Raw genomic sequence first — 16,016 nt, forward strand, 5'->3', positions numbered from 1 at the left:
GTTGCACTCATTTTAAGTACACTGCGCCATGTGAGGTATCAGAATGTGTCTCTCCGTATACGAAGATACTTCTACACTCATTGTCCTGAATGTCATCTTATTGTTGAAAAATCCTGAGAGTCTACGCTACTAGTTTTATTCTTGAGTTTGTGCTACCTGCTGGATCTGCATTTCTGTGCCTCGGTCTGTTGTCGTTATTGTCGCATATTTCGCGTTTTATGGAGAAGATAATGCACTCCGTACACTGAAAAAATAAGCTAGTCAATATTGCCACGGACTAACGTTAAATTAGTCTGTAACGTTAGTCAATGCACACGTACTAGCAAAAATCTTCGTTTCATCGCTGCTTCTTAGTCAGTTTACACTGACTAAGGAAAATAAAATCGCAGCTTAGTCGGTGGCGACGGACTAAGGTATTTTAACCCATGGACTAAGAACGATACGGACACCCGATTTACGCCATAATCGTAGCTTAGTCGGTGTCGACGGACTAATGTATTTTAACCCACTTCGACTCACTTCAATTTGGAAACCGAGAGGCAACGGCAGCTTGCTGGACTTGGCATAGTTTCATACGATCACTCTAAGCAACTTTCAATCGTAAATCACCCAAGAAGGTCTTTAGAAGAATGGAGGTATTAACTGCCATCATCGGCCTACCTGTTATTCCTTTAACTTGAAGGTAAAATTAAAGTAAATTGTTAGGCCACTGGCACTAGTACTGTAGTGTAACGCTACCGTTGTCACGCCGGCGTTTCGCAATACACAAGTGCAATGACAGTGAGTAGCCTATAGGCTTCTACTGGGTACTGCAGTGCATTCTCAACACTAAAGTGTGCATTCTAAACACCAATTAACAATGTGTTATGTGTGTATTGGGCTAGATTGAACAGTGGCACATAATCTTCTAATTTATTCCCAAACAAATGCTGGAACTATAAGTCTCAATAGTTTATTTGAAGTCTACACTCATTTGGTAAAGATTTCCTGTAATTTCCCATGTGAATCTAAATGGGTAGGCTTTGTGGTATTGAATAAGCAAGGCTAGACCTTCAAACGTACAGTCACAGTAGGCTGAACAAATTATGTTGGCTAGTCAACGGTATTATATGTTGCGAGCAGTCAGGATGCACGCTTCAGTTCTATTTAACCTTTTCATTTATCATTTTTTAGTATTTAATTTCCGGTCACGCTAGGAAACAATTGCGACATTCATTCACGGTCGACTTGTTTACTGTTAGAAGTATTAACCGTTTTTTCTCAGGAAAGCTTGATAGTCTGAAGTTATTATAACATGTGCTTTTAGTATACTGCCAAAAGAGTAAGTTGTTTTATTTGTATTGATATTTTATGTAGAAGTAACGGAAAATTTAGTATGTTTAGTTTGGTCTAATTGCACGTTTTTTTCTGTCCAATGTAGTGCAGGGTTCACTTGCGCGAATTCAAATTATTCTGTTTATGTATATGTATATGCAACGATTCGTAGCTTATGATGTTTTTTGACATTTATTTGTAATTCAAGCATATCTGTTTAGTAGCAAAGTTTAAAGGTTAAGATTAATTAGTTTTCTCTTTTTGATTCTAGATTGAATGAAACTCATTGACGTAAATAATAGATCAGATGATACAGTTTAACGCAGTTGCTAAAACTCTGGGTATTCTCTAGTCTTCGGCCGGTCCATTATGTACTTTAGTACTACTAGTAAGACTAAATCAAAATGACCGAAAGACAAACTTAGTGTAACAAAGTACTGATTCTCCTCTAGCCTAGGTCTAAACAGGCTTGTTATGTGAGCAAGCAAAATAACAACTAAAAACGATTAGGCCTATAAATAAGTTGGCTCAGTGCATTTCTGTTTCTAAAATATTTTTAAAGATCATAAAAACAAACAAAGATTTAGCCCATGTTTTATTATCTCTGTATTCTGGGCATTTGATTCTGGTTGCAATGGTGATGACACTCTCGTTCAAATTTTCAGCTTTATACAGTCTGCTTCAAACTTTGGGATTGTTTTTTGAGACTATAGTGGAAGCAAATCTCACATAACTTTGTGGTGACAACTTTATTTTTTTTTTTTTCAAATGGTGAATACTTTGCTGTTTCTTTTTTCCAGCAGGAATTGAAAAGCCAAATATCTAAGTCAAGGGTGAGGTTTCCTGTGATGTACGACACCAGTGTGGAGGCAACAACAGAAGAGGAGAACTGTGTTATATATGGCTTAAAGACATGTTTTAAGATGATATATTGGTACCCTTCGCAGAACAAAAGAGTTTATCCAAGAGTCCAAAAAGCAAAGGAACAAGTACCATAGAGAAAAAAGATGGAAGAGTGAGTTTAACTATTGTACCCAACTGTTTAATGATATTAAAGATACTTTTCATAACCTGTTTTAAAAAAACAGTCTAGTATATCATTTACGTGCAAGCTTCATAAGTTTGGTCAAATTTTCAATGATCTGTAGAGCGGGAGTCCAGAGGGTTTGGTTAGCTGGGAAGGTAACCAATTGCCTGGTACATCACAATGTTCACAATGCATTCTTGTATATTAAACCTGACGACTGGCAAACCGACTGTGGTGGATGTGGCTGGGAGAGCAATTTTAAAGTCACCTAATAGCTAACCTAGATCAGCTTTCATGGTAACCACATCAAAGTAAGGTATGTCAGGTATGGCCCCAAGAGCAACAAATGGCCATCGCCAGTAGTTATTGGTGGTGGGGTACCCCTGCCAGTGATCAACAATTGACCCCTCACGGCTGACCTAGGTCAGCTCATGAGGTAACCACTTGAAACCTACTGGAAAATGTTGGTTAGGACTTCAGATACAAGGGATGGGCATTGCCAGTAATTTTTATTGGTGGGGTACCCCTGCCAGTAGACCCCCAATATGCCCATCCCCTCATTGACCTAGGTGAGCTCATGATTTGACCAGTTGAAACGTACAGGAAAATGATAGGTATCACTTCATATGTAAGGATGGGCATTTCCAGTATTTTATATTGGTGGGCCTCCACTCTCAGAGTCCGCCCATCCCTTACATATAGAATCCTGTCAATCATTTTCCAGTAGTTTTCAACTGGTTAAATCATGAGCTGACCTAGATCAATGAGGGGGGGGGGGCATTTTGGGGGTCTACTGGCAGGGGTACCCCAGTAATATAAATTACTGGAAATGCCCATCCTTTACATATAGAGTCCTGCCAATCATTTTACAGCAGTTTTCAACTGGTTACCTCATGAGCTAATCTAGGTCAATGGGGGATGGGCATTTTGGGGGTCTACTGGCAGGGTTACCCCACCAATGTAAATGACTGGAAATGCCCATCCCTTACATATGAAGTGATACCTATCATTTTCCAGTAATTTTTCAACTGGTTATCTCATGAGCTGACCTAGGTCAATGAGGGAATGGGCATTTTGGGGGTCTACTGGCAGGGGTACACCCCCCCCCCAATATAAATTACTGGAAATGCCCATCCCTTACATATGAAGTGATACCATTTTCCAGTAGTTTTCAACTGGTTACATCATGAGCTCATCTAGGTCAATGGGGGATGGGCATTTTGGGGGTCTACTGGCAGGGGTACCCCACCAATAAAAATTACTGGCAATGCCCATCAGTTGTATCTGAAGTCCTAACCAACAGTTTCCAGTAGGTTTCAAGTGGTTACCTCATGAGCTGACCTAGGTCAGCCGTGAGGGGTCAATTGTTGATCACTGGCAGGGGTACCCCACCACCAATAACTACTGGCGATGGCCATTTGTTGCTCTTGGGGCCATACCTGACATACCTTACTTTGATGTGGTTACCATGAAAGCTGATCTAGGTTAGCTATTAGGTGACTTTAAAATTGCTCTCCCAGCCACACCCACCACAGTCGGTTTGCCAGTCGTCTGGTTTCATATACAGGAATGCACTGTGAACATTGTGATGTACCAGGCAATTGGTTACCTTCCCAGCTAACCAAACCCTCTGGGCTCCCGGTCTATTGGGATCATTGTTAACATGATAAACATAATTATTAAGCTTTGAAAAATAACTTGGTGTTATGCAGTGCAAAGCTAATAATTATTTGGTAAAGCTGCTATTCCTGGCTTATAATTTGAGGGACCTAGATTTAAATGTATACCTCCCAATATGTTATAAAATTTTAATGTAAATGTATGTTTATGATAATGTGAGTTATCATGTGCTATATCTGTATCTGTGCTTACACGTATATCATATTTTCTGTTCACAGGTCAATAATGGTGCAGATTTTGGCTTCCTGAAGACAAGTGGGAGGCCATTTGTAGTTAAGAGAAACACTCTTTGTTCGTGAAGACTTAACTGGTGTCGATTTGGGGTACCACTTTAAAACGAAAGTCATGAGGAACCCTTGCCCAAGATTCAACTTTGCATTATTGTGCAGTGCTATACTTTTGCGATTCATGTTTGATCCATTAACTTGTCTTAACTTTGTTGGAATAAAATCATATTTTCAGATTTTGTTTACAGTGATTTCTTCTCTATCTGTCGAAAGTCAGCCTTTGTAGACATCAGAAGTTTATCAGAAATAAATACTGCCAACGTACACATTATTTGTGTTTCTTCTGCTCTCTTTTCTTTCAGTGATGCTAGTCAGTGAAACTAGTCGGGTTTAATTCTTTCAGTGATTCTAGTCAGTGCAACTAGTCAGTCGATACCGACTAAGAAAGGTTAGTCGGGAGAGGCATCATCCTGACTAATGTAAAACCTGCTATAAACTAGTCGGTGGCTCATATAAATTAGTCGGTAAAGACCGACTAATGTCACGAACTAATGTAACTGACTAACATACATTTACCGACTAAGAAATTGTTGATCGACTAAGCTGACGGACTAAGATGACCGACTGAGAAATCCAACTGACTAAGGAATAAATTAGTCGGTATAGCAACTGACTAAGGCTTTGTTAGTCGGGAGAGGCACCAGATGGACTAACGTTATGTTAGTCGGTGAACCAATTTAAGTTTTCAGTGTATCACAGTGAGATGTATGCATTTAAGGAATCATATAAGTGACAAGTAAGGAAAGAGGGGCGACATAATGAAACAGTTTCAAATTCATGTCTGACCAATTATAGGAAAATTACACCTGAACCGCAAAGCTATTTCAACCAGATTCCCGAGTAAGCTCGTTCTACCGTTTAGTTGTCTGCTTGACCGATGTCTGCTTCAGCAGAGCAGCACGTATACAACTCTGTGAAGTAGTTCAACCAGCCTGGGAGTTCATAAAAATTCACTGGTTCAACAGGATCGAAGCTATTCCCAATTGAGTAATGACAAAATATTCTCGAAGAACAGACATTAATAACAGTGGCAGGGAAAAGCTACGGTGACTTTACATTGTAAAAAGAAAATCATCTTTCCTGCAAAAGGTTTCGTGGTTGTACTGTTCCGAAATTTCCCGTTGATATTTCGACGAGTAAGACAGAAATCAGTTAAGCCACTTGGGCCATATACTTCGAGTTTGGAAAAATTTAACCAAACTATTAAAATGACCTATTGTGTTTGTGTGCCCAAAAACAAAAAATCGAAATAAATTCAAAAATTGAACCAACATGCATAGCAACTCAGAAAGTTTACACGATATAACACGAAAAGAAGAAAATAAACCAACAGCAAAACAAAATCATTCTCGTAGTGGATTCGAACTTAAATCGATTTAAATATGATTACTTAGCGTGACAAAACCCAGATGAATGTAGAATAACACTAAATAAGAAGTTGAAAACTGACCAATTATAATGTTTAACAAGAGAATACGCCTCACTTAGGCCAGGCCATGGTCTTACTAAACTACATCTTGCTTTAGCTAAGGTAGATTCGACTGGGTTAATTTGTTGAACATCAACCCAATCGAATCGACATGAGCTCTCAAATACAAGACAGAAAGCCCACTTACAACCGAAAGGTGGGACTTTCAACCTACTCCATAGGATGTTTCTGCGGACTAAAGCAAGGTATGGAATTGGGATTCCAGTCCCGTATCAACGAAACCCACCTTGGTAATGCCATTACGACAATGCAATGCACTGCATCCGACCGTCGCGGTTCACACAACCCTACAACAAACACCGATGCACTGTGCTTGCCTGTCAATCGTTCAGGCCATTGCGCCTGTCTGTGTGAACTTTGGTCGAAGTAATACTTCCAAGTTCAAGATGGTTTCACTGCATGTAACTTGTGACTAAAATACACAGCCATCTCGTTCTGACTTTACATGGATTATAAAAATCAATCTGTTCGCATAGGAACTCGACTGCGAGATTGAAATCATAAGATTGTTACATTACAGAGCTGATGTTCACACAAACTTTGCTGTTTTATGCATTTCTTCGTTTGTGTAGCAATTTAAGCACCTTATACAGCCTTTTGTTATTGCATAATACGACTGAACCAGTTTAATCTGTTACACGACATGTACACTTTGGTATCAGCGCACGCAGCTGAGTCGTCGACAGTTCAGTTGAATATCACCGCAGTTTCTCTTTATCACCCTCTACCTTTTCAACCTCACATAACGTATTCATATAGGAAAATGTGATTTGGGAAACTTAAATGGACTTCAATTTTTTTCTTAATATGCCTCAGAAACGTATCAAAATTTAATTTTGGTAGGGGACGAGGAACTGTACAGTGCCTGAAAATAAACCTCTTTATGAAGTTTAATTCAACCATCACATTGATCATGTACTTTAAATTCAATTAAATAACATTAAAATAAAAAATAAAATGAAGGATTGAATAAGACCAACAACCTAAAATTAGTACCATTTAAAAAGGTAAATACTTAAAACGAAAAAGCAAGGCTTTCTTGTAAGTTTTTTGGATTCTTTATTTCTCCATAAATCGCATGCGTAATACGCGTCATAACATCTAATCTTGTATTACATAAATTGTTGCTAATCGTCAGAATGATTAAATATACTATTTCACCTTATTTCAGGGACCATTTTATTATATAAATGTTTGTAACACATAAATCAGTTCAAGTTTGAAGTACCGATGCAAACTTGAAAACTCTTATTTGTGTATTGTCTACATAGTAGTCTATGTCAACTTTTATATCAAACCTGTTCGGCATGTAACGTGAATGCTGCTGCAGTCGTAGTGGTTATTATGCCCTCGTCACCGGTAACTCTCACACCAGAACCTGTGCCTTCAGTTGGTACCAGCTGCTCAGCATCGTTGCCGTTTCGACCGTTGTTTCCATTAACACCGGACTTTCCATTGTTACCTCCTTTACCAGCACCAGCACCACCTCCCCTTCCAGATGAGCCAACATTGCCATCACTTCCACTACGCCCAGCTTCTCCTGTATTTCCATTCGCCCCGTTCCCATCTGGATTCCCTGATTGTCCATCAGCACCGTTTCCACCATTCCTGTTCCTGGCACCGCCTTTGTTTTCCCTTTCTCTACCATTGTCATTTCTTCCATTGCCTCTGGTACGGCCCTCATTACCGGCTAGTCTGCCTTCATTCTGCCTATCTCCTTTCCTCCTTCCGCTCTTTCTTGTCTCATCTCGGTTCCTTTCACTCTCACCGTTCGTACCTCGTCCGCCTTTCCGTCCTACATCAGTGCCTGGTCTGCCTCCTTCACCACATCCACCTCTTCCAGAACCTCCATTGCGTCCGTTATTACCGCCTTCTCCATTAAACCCTCCGCCTTCGCCACCTCCGCCGCCGCCTCCGCCTCCTCCTCCTCCTCCTCCACCGCCACCTCCACCGCCACCGCCGCCGCCGCCTCCACCTCTACCTCCTCCTCCCCCTCTTCCTCCGCCACCGCCATATAATCGCAGATATTGCCTCCAAAAGTTGTAATCTGCGTAGTCATATTGACGCTGAGGAAGAAATAATAATTTAGTTAAGTGAAACCCAATGTTGGTTCATATGGAATGTTTATTTTCATGTTCGCCGTCATTGCATTTATCTCTTTGTAATATCCACAACAAGGCCTCTGTAAACTGGATGCCTTTATTCCCTACCATGATCCCTAGCAGACAGTTCGAATGATATTCACACGGTTTGTATCACATACCTCGTGTTTTCTGTCGTACATCAAATAACCCACTGAAAATGTTCATCACTTTTAGGCAACTCTGACCACATTTCGAGTGTTTCATACAATGACGGATGACATTAGTGTATTATAGTGTGCGTGTGTAAAGAGCATAGGTTTTTATTGGGATTTGGATTAGCAATATGTTAGTGTTAAGAATAACAATTTATAATATAATTCAATTTACATGTTAACGCAGGATAACATGTCGCACAATAGAGGGCGTGGACACGTTTTGTACTAACAGGTGTAAACTAGGAATAACAATAATTTCAACGACGGTGAGATCCGAAGTTATTTTATTCGTCGTAATTTTTCAACAGCTTATCATTTATGTTAACATTTCATTTTAACGGAGAAAAATGCAATTATAATACCAATCTAGTCAATTAAAGTTAACGGTTATTGGCAAATTTTATGATTTTTACAAGACAAATCAAAGGCAATATATAGAAAATCAAAGGCAATATATAAGGCTTCCCTGTAAAGTATGTAAGGTTCGAAACTTGAGCGTGGATTCAAGCAATTTCCATATTTCTATTCTTTCTGATTTACTTGATCATGAGATACAACATTTAAAAAAAAAACTACATAATTGAAGAAAAACAACAGTGTTTTCATGGGTTTAATTTTATTTTGATAATCCCAACCACAACCGAAACGTAAAATGAAACACGTCACAATTAAAAACTCGACTAACTGATATACGTTTTCCTCTATAATGCTTTATATAGTTACCATGCACGGACAAGCTTGTATCCTTTCACCAACCCCCCCCCCCCCCCCACCACCACCCCACTCCCACACTACCTCCTTTTCTCTAATTGTCTAGAAACTAATCACTTACTTCGTCGAATTCTTGCTCTTCAAGTTCCAATTTTTTGGATGCACCAACGGACACTGCACAGGCCAGAAATACAAAACATATGTGGAAATTCATGCTGGAGGAATCGACGCAAAGTGAACGTTTTCTCTTCAAAGACAACTTTCGAAGTGCTTGACCAAACATGCATATTAGAGTCAAATCTGAAAGGTCTAATATTAAACCCATACGGAGAAACACTGATATTTAGTTTAATGGTTATACGTCAGAGAGCACTTGGGTTTACCTGACAAAGTTTTGAAGGGGGGGGGGGGGAATATGACTAGGATAAAATATTTGATATATTTGTTTTCAAATATCGTCTTGGTTACTTTCAATTTGTTGCTGGCAGATATAATTGTTAGATTGTATAGGAGGAAACTAAATCCTGTATGATTCATAACTATATGAAATGAGGTTAGCTTTCTTACATGTTAAATGGTATGAATTATCACACCATACTCAAGTTATGATATTGAACAAAAAGGAAACTGAACCAAACTTGCTGGCTGTTTTTAGTGATATTGGTCTATGCCTTTCTCTTGTTTTCGCCTTTTTAATATTCTTTTACATATTGCTATGTTCCTAAAAAGAAACTTGTGTATCCGGCCGAAGAATTTCAAAGTGTTAGTTTTCTCTATGAAAAAAAAAACATAAGTATACCTCTGTAAACCATACATCCATCGTATATGGGATTTTCATCGTGTGTCTGCGTGGGTGTGCGTGTGTGTAAGTACGCGTTTGTTTTTCTATCTGACCGAGTACTTGAACAAAAGAATTCCAGGTCCTCGGTTGTGATTTCTAAAGAATCACCACGTCCTCGGAAAAATTTCTATTGTATGGGGTGTTGTTAAGGTTAGGGTACCTGGATTTGAACAATGGAAAATACAATGGGGTCCTCGGTTGGAATGTAAAACCAACATGTGTGTGTGTGTGTGCGGAAAGCGTGTGTGTGTCTGTATGTATCGTCAACTTCCCAGTAGTATGCGTGACATACAGAAAAGATTTTGCCGACATGCAAGAGAAAAAGAACAAACCCGTCCAAAATACCACTTGGAATCCTTAAAAGTATACTTTCAAAACTTCAACAAATTTCTCCTTCAAAGACCTGTAGTAAAATGATTGAAACTCAATTTTGCTTTTATGAAAATAAATCAAACAATCAGTGCGAAAAGCCAAACCAATTATTTTCATATTGGAGTTTATATATAGCAACATACTTATCACAGAGGAACAGAAAATCATACATTAATAATATCGTCATAAACAGATCCCTTTTCAGGTCTATATCTATATCGTTAGCATTGACCACACCTCAACCACCCTTTATATCTCCCTGGTGACTCCCTATAATTACTTGGAAGGCTAACACGAGGGCTTCTACTCGGTTCACTCCTATACCCTTTACCACGTCTCCCAGCAAATCTGATTGAATTGGGATCAATACCAACCGGGCTGGTTATAGTTCACATGGTAGGGGGACTTGATTTACATTCCTTGGGGCACCGGTTTGGGCCCCATCTGTCACCCCTCACCACCCCACCCCTCAGACATATTTTCTTTGCATTGATGATTCTTCATCAAGGGGATTAACGCTATATTATGTAATAATTTAAAGAATGAATATATCTTTTATACACGATGTAGTAGTGACAATATACCCGTGGCATTTTGGACACGTACATACTTTAAACAAAATGTAGAAATATTTACATCTTCTGTTTTTAATTGTTTAATATTCGTTCTTAATTTTTGTAACATTTCCGGTGATTCTCTAAATTGTCTGTTTTGCTTTGTGTTTACTGATAAATACAAAAGGCCGCTAACAATAAAAAAAAAACGAAATGAAAAAATATATCGTGAACATATTTTTCATCTAATATCAATAATTTACTACCATTTGTCACTAGCGTTATAGGGGAGGGTAAGACTTTTATCACTGTAGGACAAATGCATGATCTTCAACGGTAAGAATAGGATTTATCATTGTTGTACAGGGAAATGACATCAAACCACACACAGGGGCGTAGCGAAGGTTTTTTTGTTGGGGGGTGTGGAGAATTTGATTTGCCGACGGATCTGGAAGTGGTGACTGAAATGGGGGAGGGGTCTAAGGGTAGGGGGTCTACCCCTCCCCTTTGGAAATTTTTTAGTTTTGAAACGTCCTTAGATGCAATCTGGTGCATATTTTAAGTCAAATTTGGCACGGAAGAAGCTCCCGTTCTCCTTTTCTCTATTCAGCTTTCCTTCTTTCTTCCCCTTCCGCTCTCTTCACCTTTTCTCTTTTTGCCGACAGACCCAAAATTTGCCGACAGCGACCAAATTATTGTGGGGTGTGACACCCCCCACACCCCCCCCCCCCCCCCCCCGCTCGCTACGCCCTGACCACACATCACCTAAGATCAAAACTTAAGAAATATATCGATAATTTAGAATTTCATGTTTAGGGTGTTTTTTTCAACAAAATTTTGGACGACACTTAGAAGCGAATCTCGATCGCGTGTTCAACTTGTTGTGACAACAGTCTTTAATTTGTAAGTATAAAGTGGTAATTGAGACCTACCCGCTCATTTTAAAATGAGGGCTGACGATATGATGAAAACTAATTGCCTTGCTAATAATGTTGTTGCTATTTGTTCCATTATAGGTTACCTTTGACTGTTTATCAAGATTTTAATCCGTTAAAGGAGACGTCTATTTCTCGAGCGTCCAAAAAAGTTAGATTTCAGTTTGCTTGCGTGTGAGTTGTTTTATGATTGTACCAACAAATATTTGACAGAAAAATTAATTTGAATATGAAATAACTGAAATGACCGACAAAACGTTAATGCCATATTTCGGATATATCGAGTACTCCATCCATCTTTATAAGATGGTAAGAAATCTCTTAATTGATATGCTGTGAAAGGTTTATGTAAAACCAAGACTTGAAGGGTTACCGATAAAACAATAATGTTATTAATTAACAAGTTTGTACAACTGCTTCATACACACACGCAAACAGACCGACACTACATTCAAAGTGTTTTCATTAGTGTACTCAATTGTCTACTTGTCGTCCAGTTACAGTCGTCCAGTTACTATGTCGTCCAGTTACAGAGTTGTTGACAATTAACAATTCATAATCATGGACGTTAAATATGAATGTAAGAGACTGACTTTGGTCAGCTAGCGGCTTTGATAAGCCAATGAGGCTTCTTCGCGAGTTCCTGCTTGCAGGAGGATCTAATATACATACATACATACTTATATATTTATATAGTCGTCCACAAGCGCACAATAGGGCAATAACATAAAAAACCAAGAAAACAAGTCACTCGGAAGATCCTAGCAATCTGAGATGTCACTGACGTTTTGTGTTAAAAGATGACTTCAGGCACATAATAACTCTGATGTGTTGTAGGCAGCTAAACAACACTATGCTGTCAGCCTATCTTGTATTTCTATATACCCCACTCTTCATCTTTGAGAAATGACCCGTTAAACATCAGAGGGTTCATCAATTGAAGTGGCTGAATTAACTAGTCTAACACACAGACAATCATGTCATATAGGTCAGTTTCTCAAATGCAACATCCAAACTCAATAGGAAAACATCAAAAGTGTTATATGGACTTCTATAACATGTTTACAAATGTGTTACAACGTGTAAAGAGTGTTCAATGTCTTCTATAACAATGCACTGTTGTTCGTATGAAGACGAGCATCTTTTAGTTAATTAAGTTACTGGAATTTATAAAACAATGGATTAACATTTACACTTAGACCTGTACTGTAAGGAAGGAAGTTACTATCGATTTATAGCCTTGAAAGAGCATTCCGAAAATTAAGGAGATTTTTTTCAAAAAGTATATCTTGAAAAACAGACTAGCTGTAGAAAAATTTATTAGCTTTTGGACCATAAAAAATCAAGACTAAAAATTCTGCTTAAAATCACTCTTGAACAAGGCTATTTCTGTTCTCACATTACGTTCAATCATCACGTTAAAGTGTCTTCAATATTGAAGGTGGCACATCTTCACGTTGAATGAGGTCGTGTACACGTACCATGCCTGGTACCGTCGTTGCCGCTCCATGGTTCCATGATGAAAGCTAGATTGCTATATAAAATGGAGATATCATCACCATGATGAAATTCTCCTGAAACTATATTGTTATGTTGAGAACTGACGTTAGTCGCGCTAGGCGCGTAGCCAGGAATTCGCCAAGGGAGGGGCGAAACTGTAGATTCGGCATTGCAAACTATCAAAGCGTAGCGCCACCATGAGTTGGCGCGAAGCGTACAAGAAAATTTTGGCTTAGAACCCCTCCCAGATCGCTGGAAATGGCACTTCCCAGGCCTTGTAAGTTGCAAATTAGCATTATATCTTTTGAAAATACTAGCGATATCATAAAAACATTAAAAAAAAAAAGATTATGCTCAAGGGGGGGCGGCTGCCCCCTTCGCCCCTCCCCCCTTGGCTACGCGCCTGCGTCGCGCTTTAATTTATTTTCACACGTCTCTCATCAGTCCATCATTATCTGCATTTGTTTTGTAGACCGAAGTCGCAGAAAAATTCGATACACCCAGGCAGTTAAATTTCAGTAATATATCTTTGAATTAACAAAAAACATAAGAACTCCAAGAAAAATTCACAAAACTATACCCGCAAAGTTATCTGAAGTATTAAAAAGAAGTTGACACAGACAGAATTAAAAACTTGTAACCTCACAAGACTCATTACTCGCTTTGATCATCATCTGATAACACGCGATAAACGGCCCTGACATCAATCACAATGAAGATCACTACTGTGCTTGTCCTTTTGTCTCTGGTAAACCTTGCGTTGGGAATGAGCCTACCATGTCTGGACGAGAATGGGGAATTTATTTGTGCGGAGATTACCGGGGACGTTGACGGAGCTGAAAGAGTTATGGTAGGTATAATGTACTTATAGATTTACATATCAAATTGTTGTTATAATGTACAAAAAGATGCACATTTATTTAGATTTGGGGGGAGGAGGAGGGGTGGTAGAGGGGATGGGAAGTCAACTTTGACAATATGATGAAGTGAACTTTTTTTCCGACGTTCACGTAGTTAGCGTCTATCTTGCTTCAAAGTTTCGAAGCACTACAATAGTAAGTTCTCTCTTCAAAAGCATCAACATATCATCCTCTGTTACGCCTTCTTCCTCATTCACCTCTCTGCGAAATCGGGAGATCGGTCAGTAAATCACCTCTTAAACTCATCATCATTCATAGAGTAGTAGCAGTCGCATTGGAAATAAGCACAATATATGAAATGCACTAGTAGTACAATTATTGTCTTCAAATGGTTACATTTGGTTAATTCTGACAAAACATGAAAATATGTTTAAATTTAAATATAAATCAGTGCGAAGTATAAATTACGCGAGCCACCGTTATAGTTGCATGATACCGGTATGTGTTTTGGTTTTGAATTTCTAAGAAAATTAACCCATTTTGTTTTTGCATAATTTTGTTAAAATGGAAAGACATGACATTTGTTATAGACTTACGAACATTACGGGAGAAAAAGAAACTACTTTTTTTGTCATTAAAATTGGTTGAATTCTACTTCAAAGTTTGAACCGGAAATCAAACAAAAAACTTAATTAAGACTTTATGAGTATAATATGATTATTTTATGTCCATTTTGACTTTTTTAATATTTTCTTCCTTCCCTTTGCTCTGTTTGTTTCTCTGTTTATGGTTTCTTTACTTCCCTCAAGAATTAGAGAATTATATATATTAATTAGATTAGATCAAGCTACTTGTGCAATGCGTTTCCACTGCATTTAAATAATCGCCGTAAACTGTATATAAAACGTATGGCATTTTATAAATTATATAAAGCGATGTATTACTTATACATTTGTCAATTGGTTCGAAATATTTAAAATTATTACGGTACGCTTTTTAACTTACCTTTCCATTATACTTGAAAATATCAAAAGATGATGTATTGAGTATTGATTGATTCCATCAACTTTCATCTCTGAATTTTCAAAGAGGATTTTTTTTTCAGCTAGCATCAAATCATCGATAGCATCTGCTATGAGGATGACAGTAAGAACCGAGGATATGTGTAATCCCAACAAATCCAGTTTGATGCATTCGTTGGGATTACACGTATGCTCGGTTCTTTCTGTAATTTTTGTAGCACATGCTAGACCGATTCATCTGCATGATCCAGTGTTTTACTGTGGTACAAAACTTTAAGATTCACAGTTAGTTGCTATATATAATCTCTGTGTGAATCAGTTTCCTTATAGGTTAAAACTTATTTATTTATTCCTTTATCTCTAATTCTCTCGCCTCATCTCCCTATCTCTCTCATTTCCTGTAGCCTATAAATGGACATATCCAGAAAAGAAACACTGAGGAGGTCACCAATGACCACGAAGAACGTAATTTTCAAACTCTTCAGGATTGGTTTGACTGGTGCTGTCAGAACATCTCCAACTTCTTCTCCTAAGTTTTCGAAACACCCCATAAATCCGTGAAGCCTGTATGCCTGCCTACAGAATGGGATCTTGCTTGGAATTTTTTGTTAGTTTTGTCTTCTTCTTCTTTTTTTTTCATGAAATTCGTCTTATTTTGCAAGATTTATAAACATTGCATTAGTATTTCTGTTAAAGGTGATGGTTAGTAAATTATTATTCAATCAGTCAATTGTGTGTTATCGATGTGAGGGGTTTCGGTGTACTCTTAAAGAACTTGGACAAAAATAACAAATACAAGCTAAACATAATGCTCCCAACCTATAATTTGTGCGTACATTCTTGCTAAGTCGAAAGCGAAATTACGATTATCTTGAATAAAGATAATAGCAGTCAATGGATGACAGTCAAAATATGCAAACGCAGATCGTTTTTTTTTTCGGGTTGTATGCAAATGTACGAAATGACGGTTGCAATATTTGATCAACTCTTTTAGTACATTTTGAGAGGATACTTTTTAAATGTATTAATACACATTAAGTTTCTAGAATCATGATTTAGTATATGCATAAAACTAAATACATAATGAATCCTACATTTAAACTGTGAAAGCATATATCAATCTGT

The 16,016-nt window shown here is 38.1% G+C and overlaps 1 protein-coding gene and 1 long non-coding RNA gene across 2 annotated transcripts in view; both read left to right on the forward strand.

Moving 5' to 3' along the window:
- Window positions 1-16,016, forward strand: part of LOC139975085 (BMP-binding endothelial regulator protein-like) — a 91,988-nt gene that overhangs the window by 10,883 nt on the left and 65,089 nt on the right. The window lies entirely within an intron of this gene.
- Window positions 737-4,993, forward strand: LOC139975051 (uncharacterized). The gene is made up of 3 exons (XR_011795637.1): window positions 737-1,321; window positions 2,115-2,329; window positions 4,240-4,993. It is a non-coding gene; the product is annotated as an uncharacterized lncRNA (long non-coding RNA).

Source organism: Apostichopus japonicus, chromosome 10, assembly GCF_037975245.1.
Source record: "Apostichopus japonicus isolate 1M-3 chromosome 10, ASM3797524v1, whole genome shotgun sequence".
Lineage (NCBI taxonomy): Eukaryota > Metazoa > Echinodermata > Holothuroidea > Aspidochirotida > Stichopodidae > Apostichopus > Apostichopus japonicus.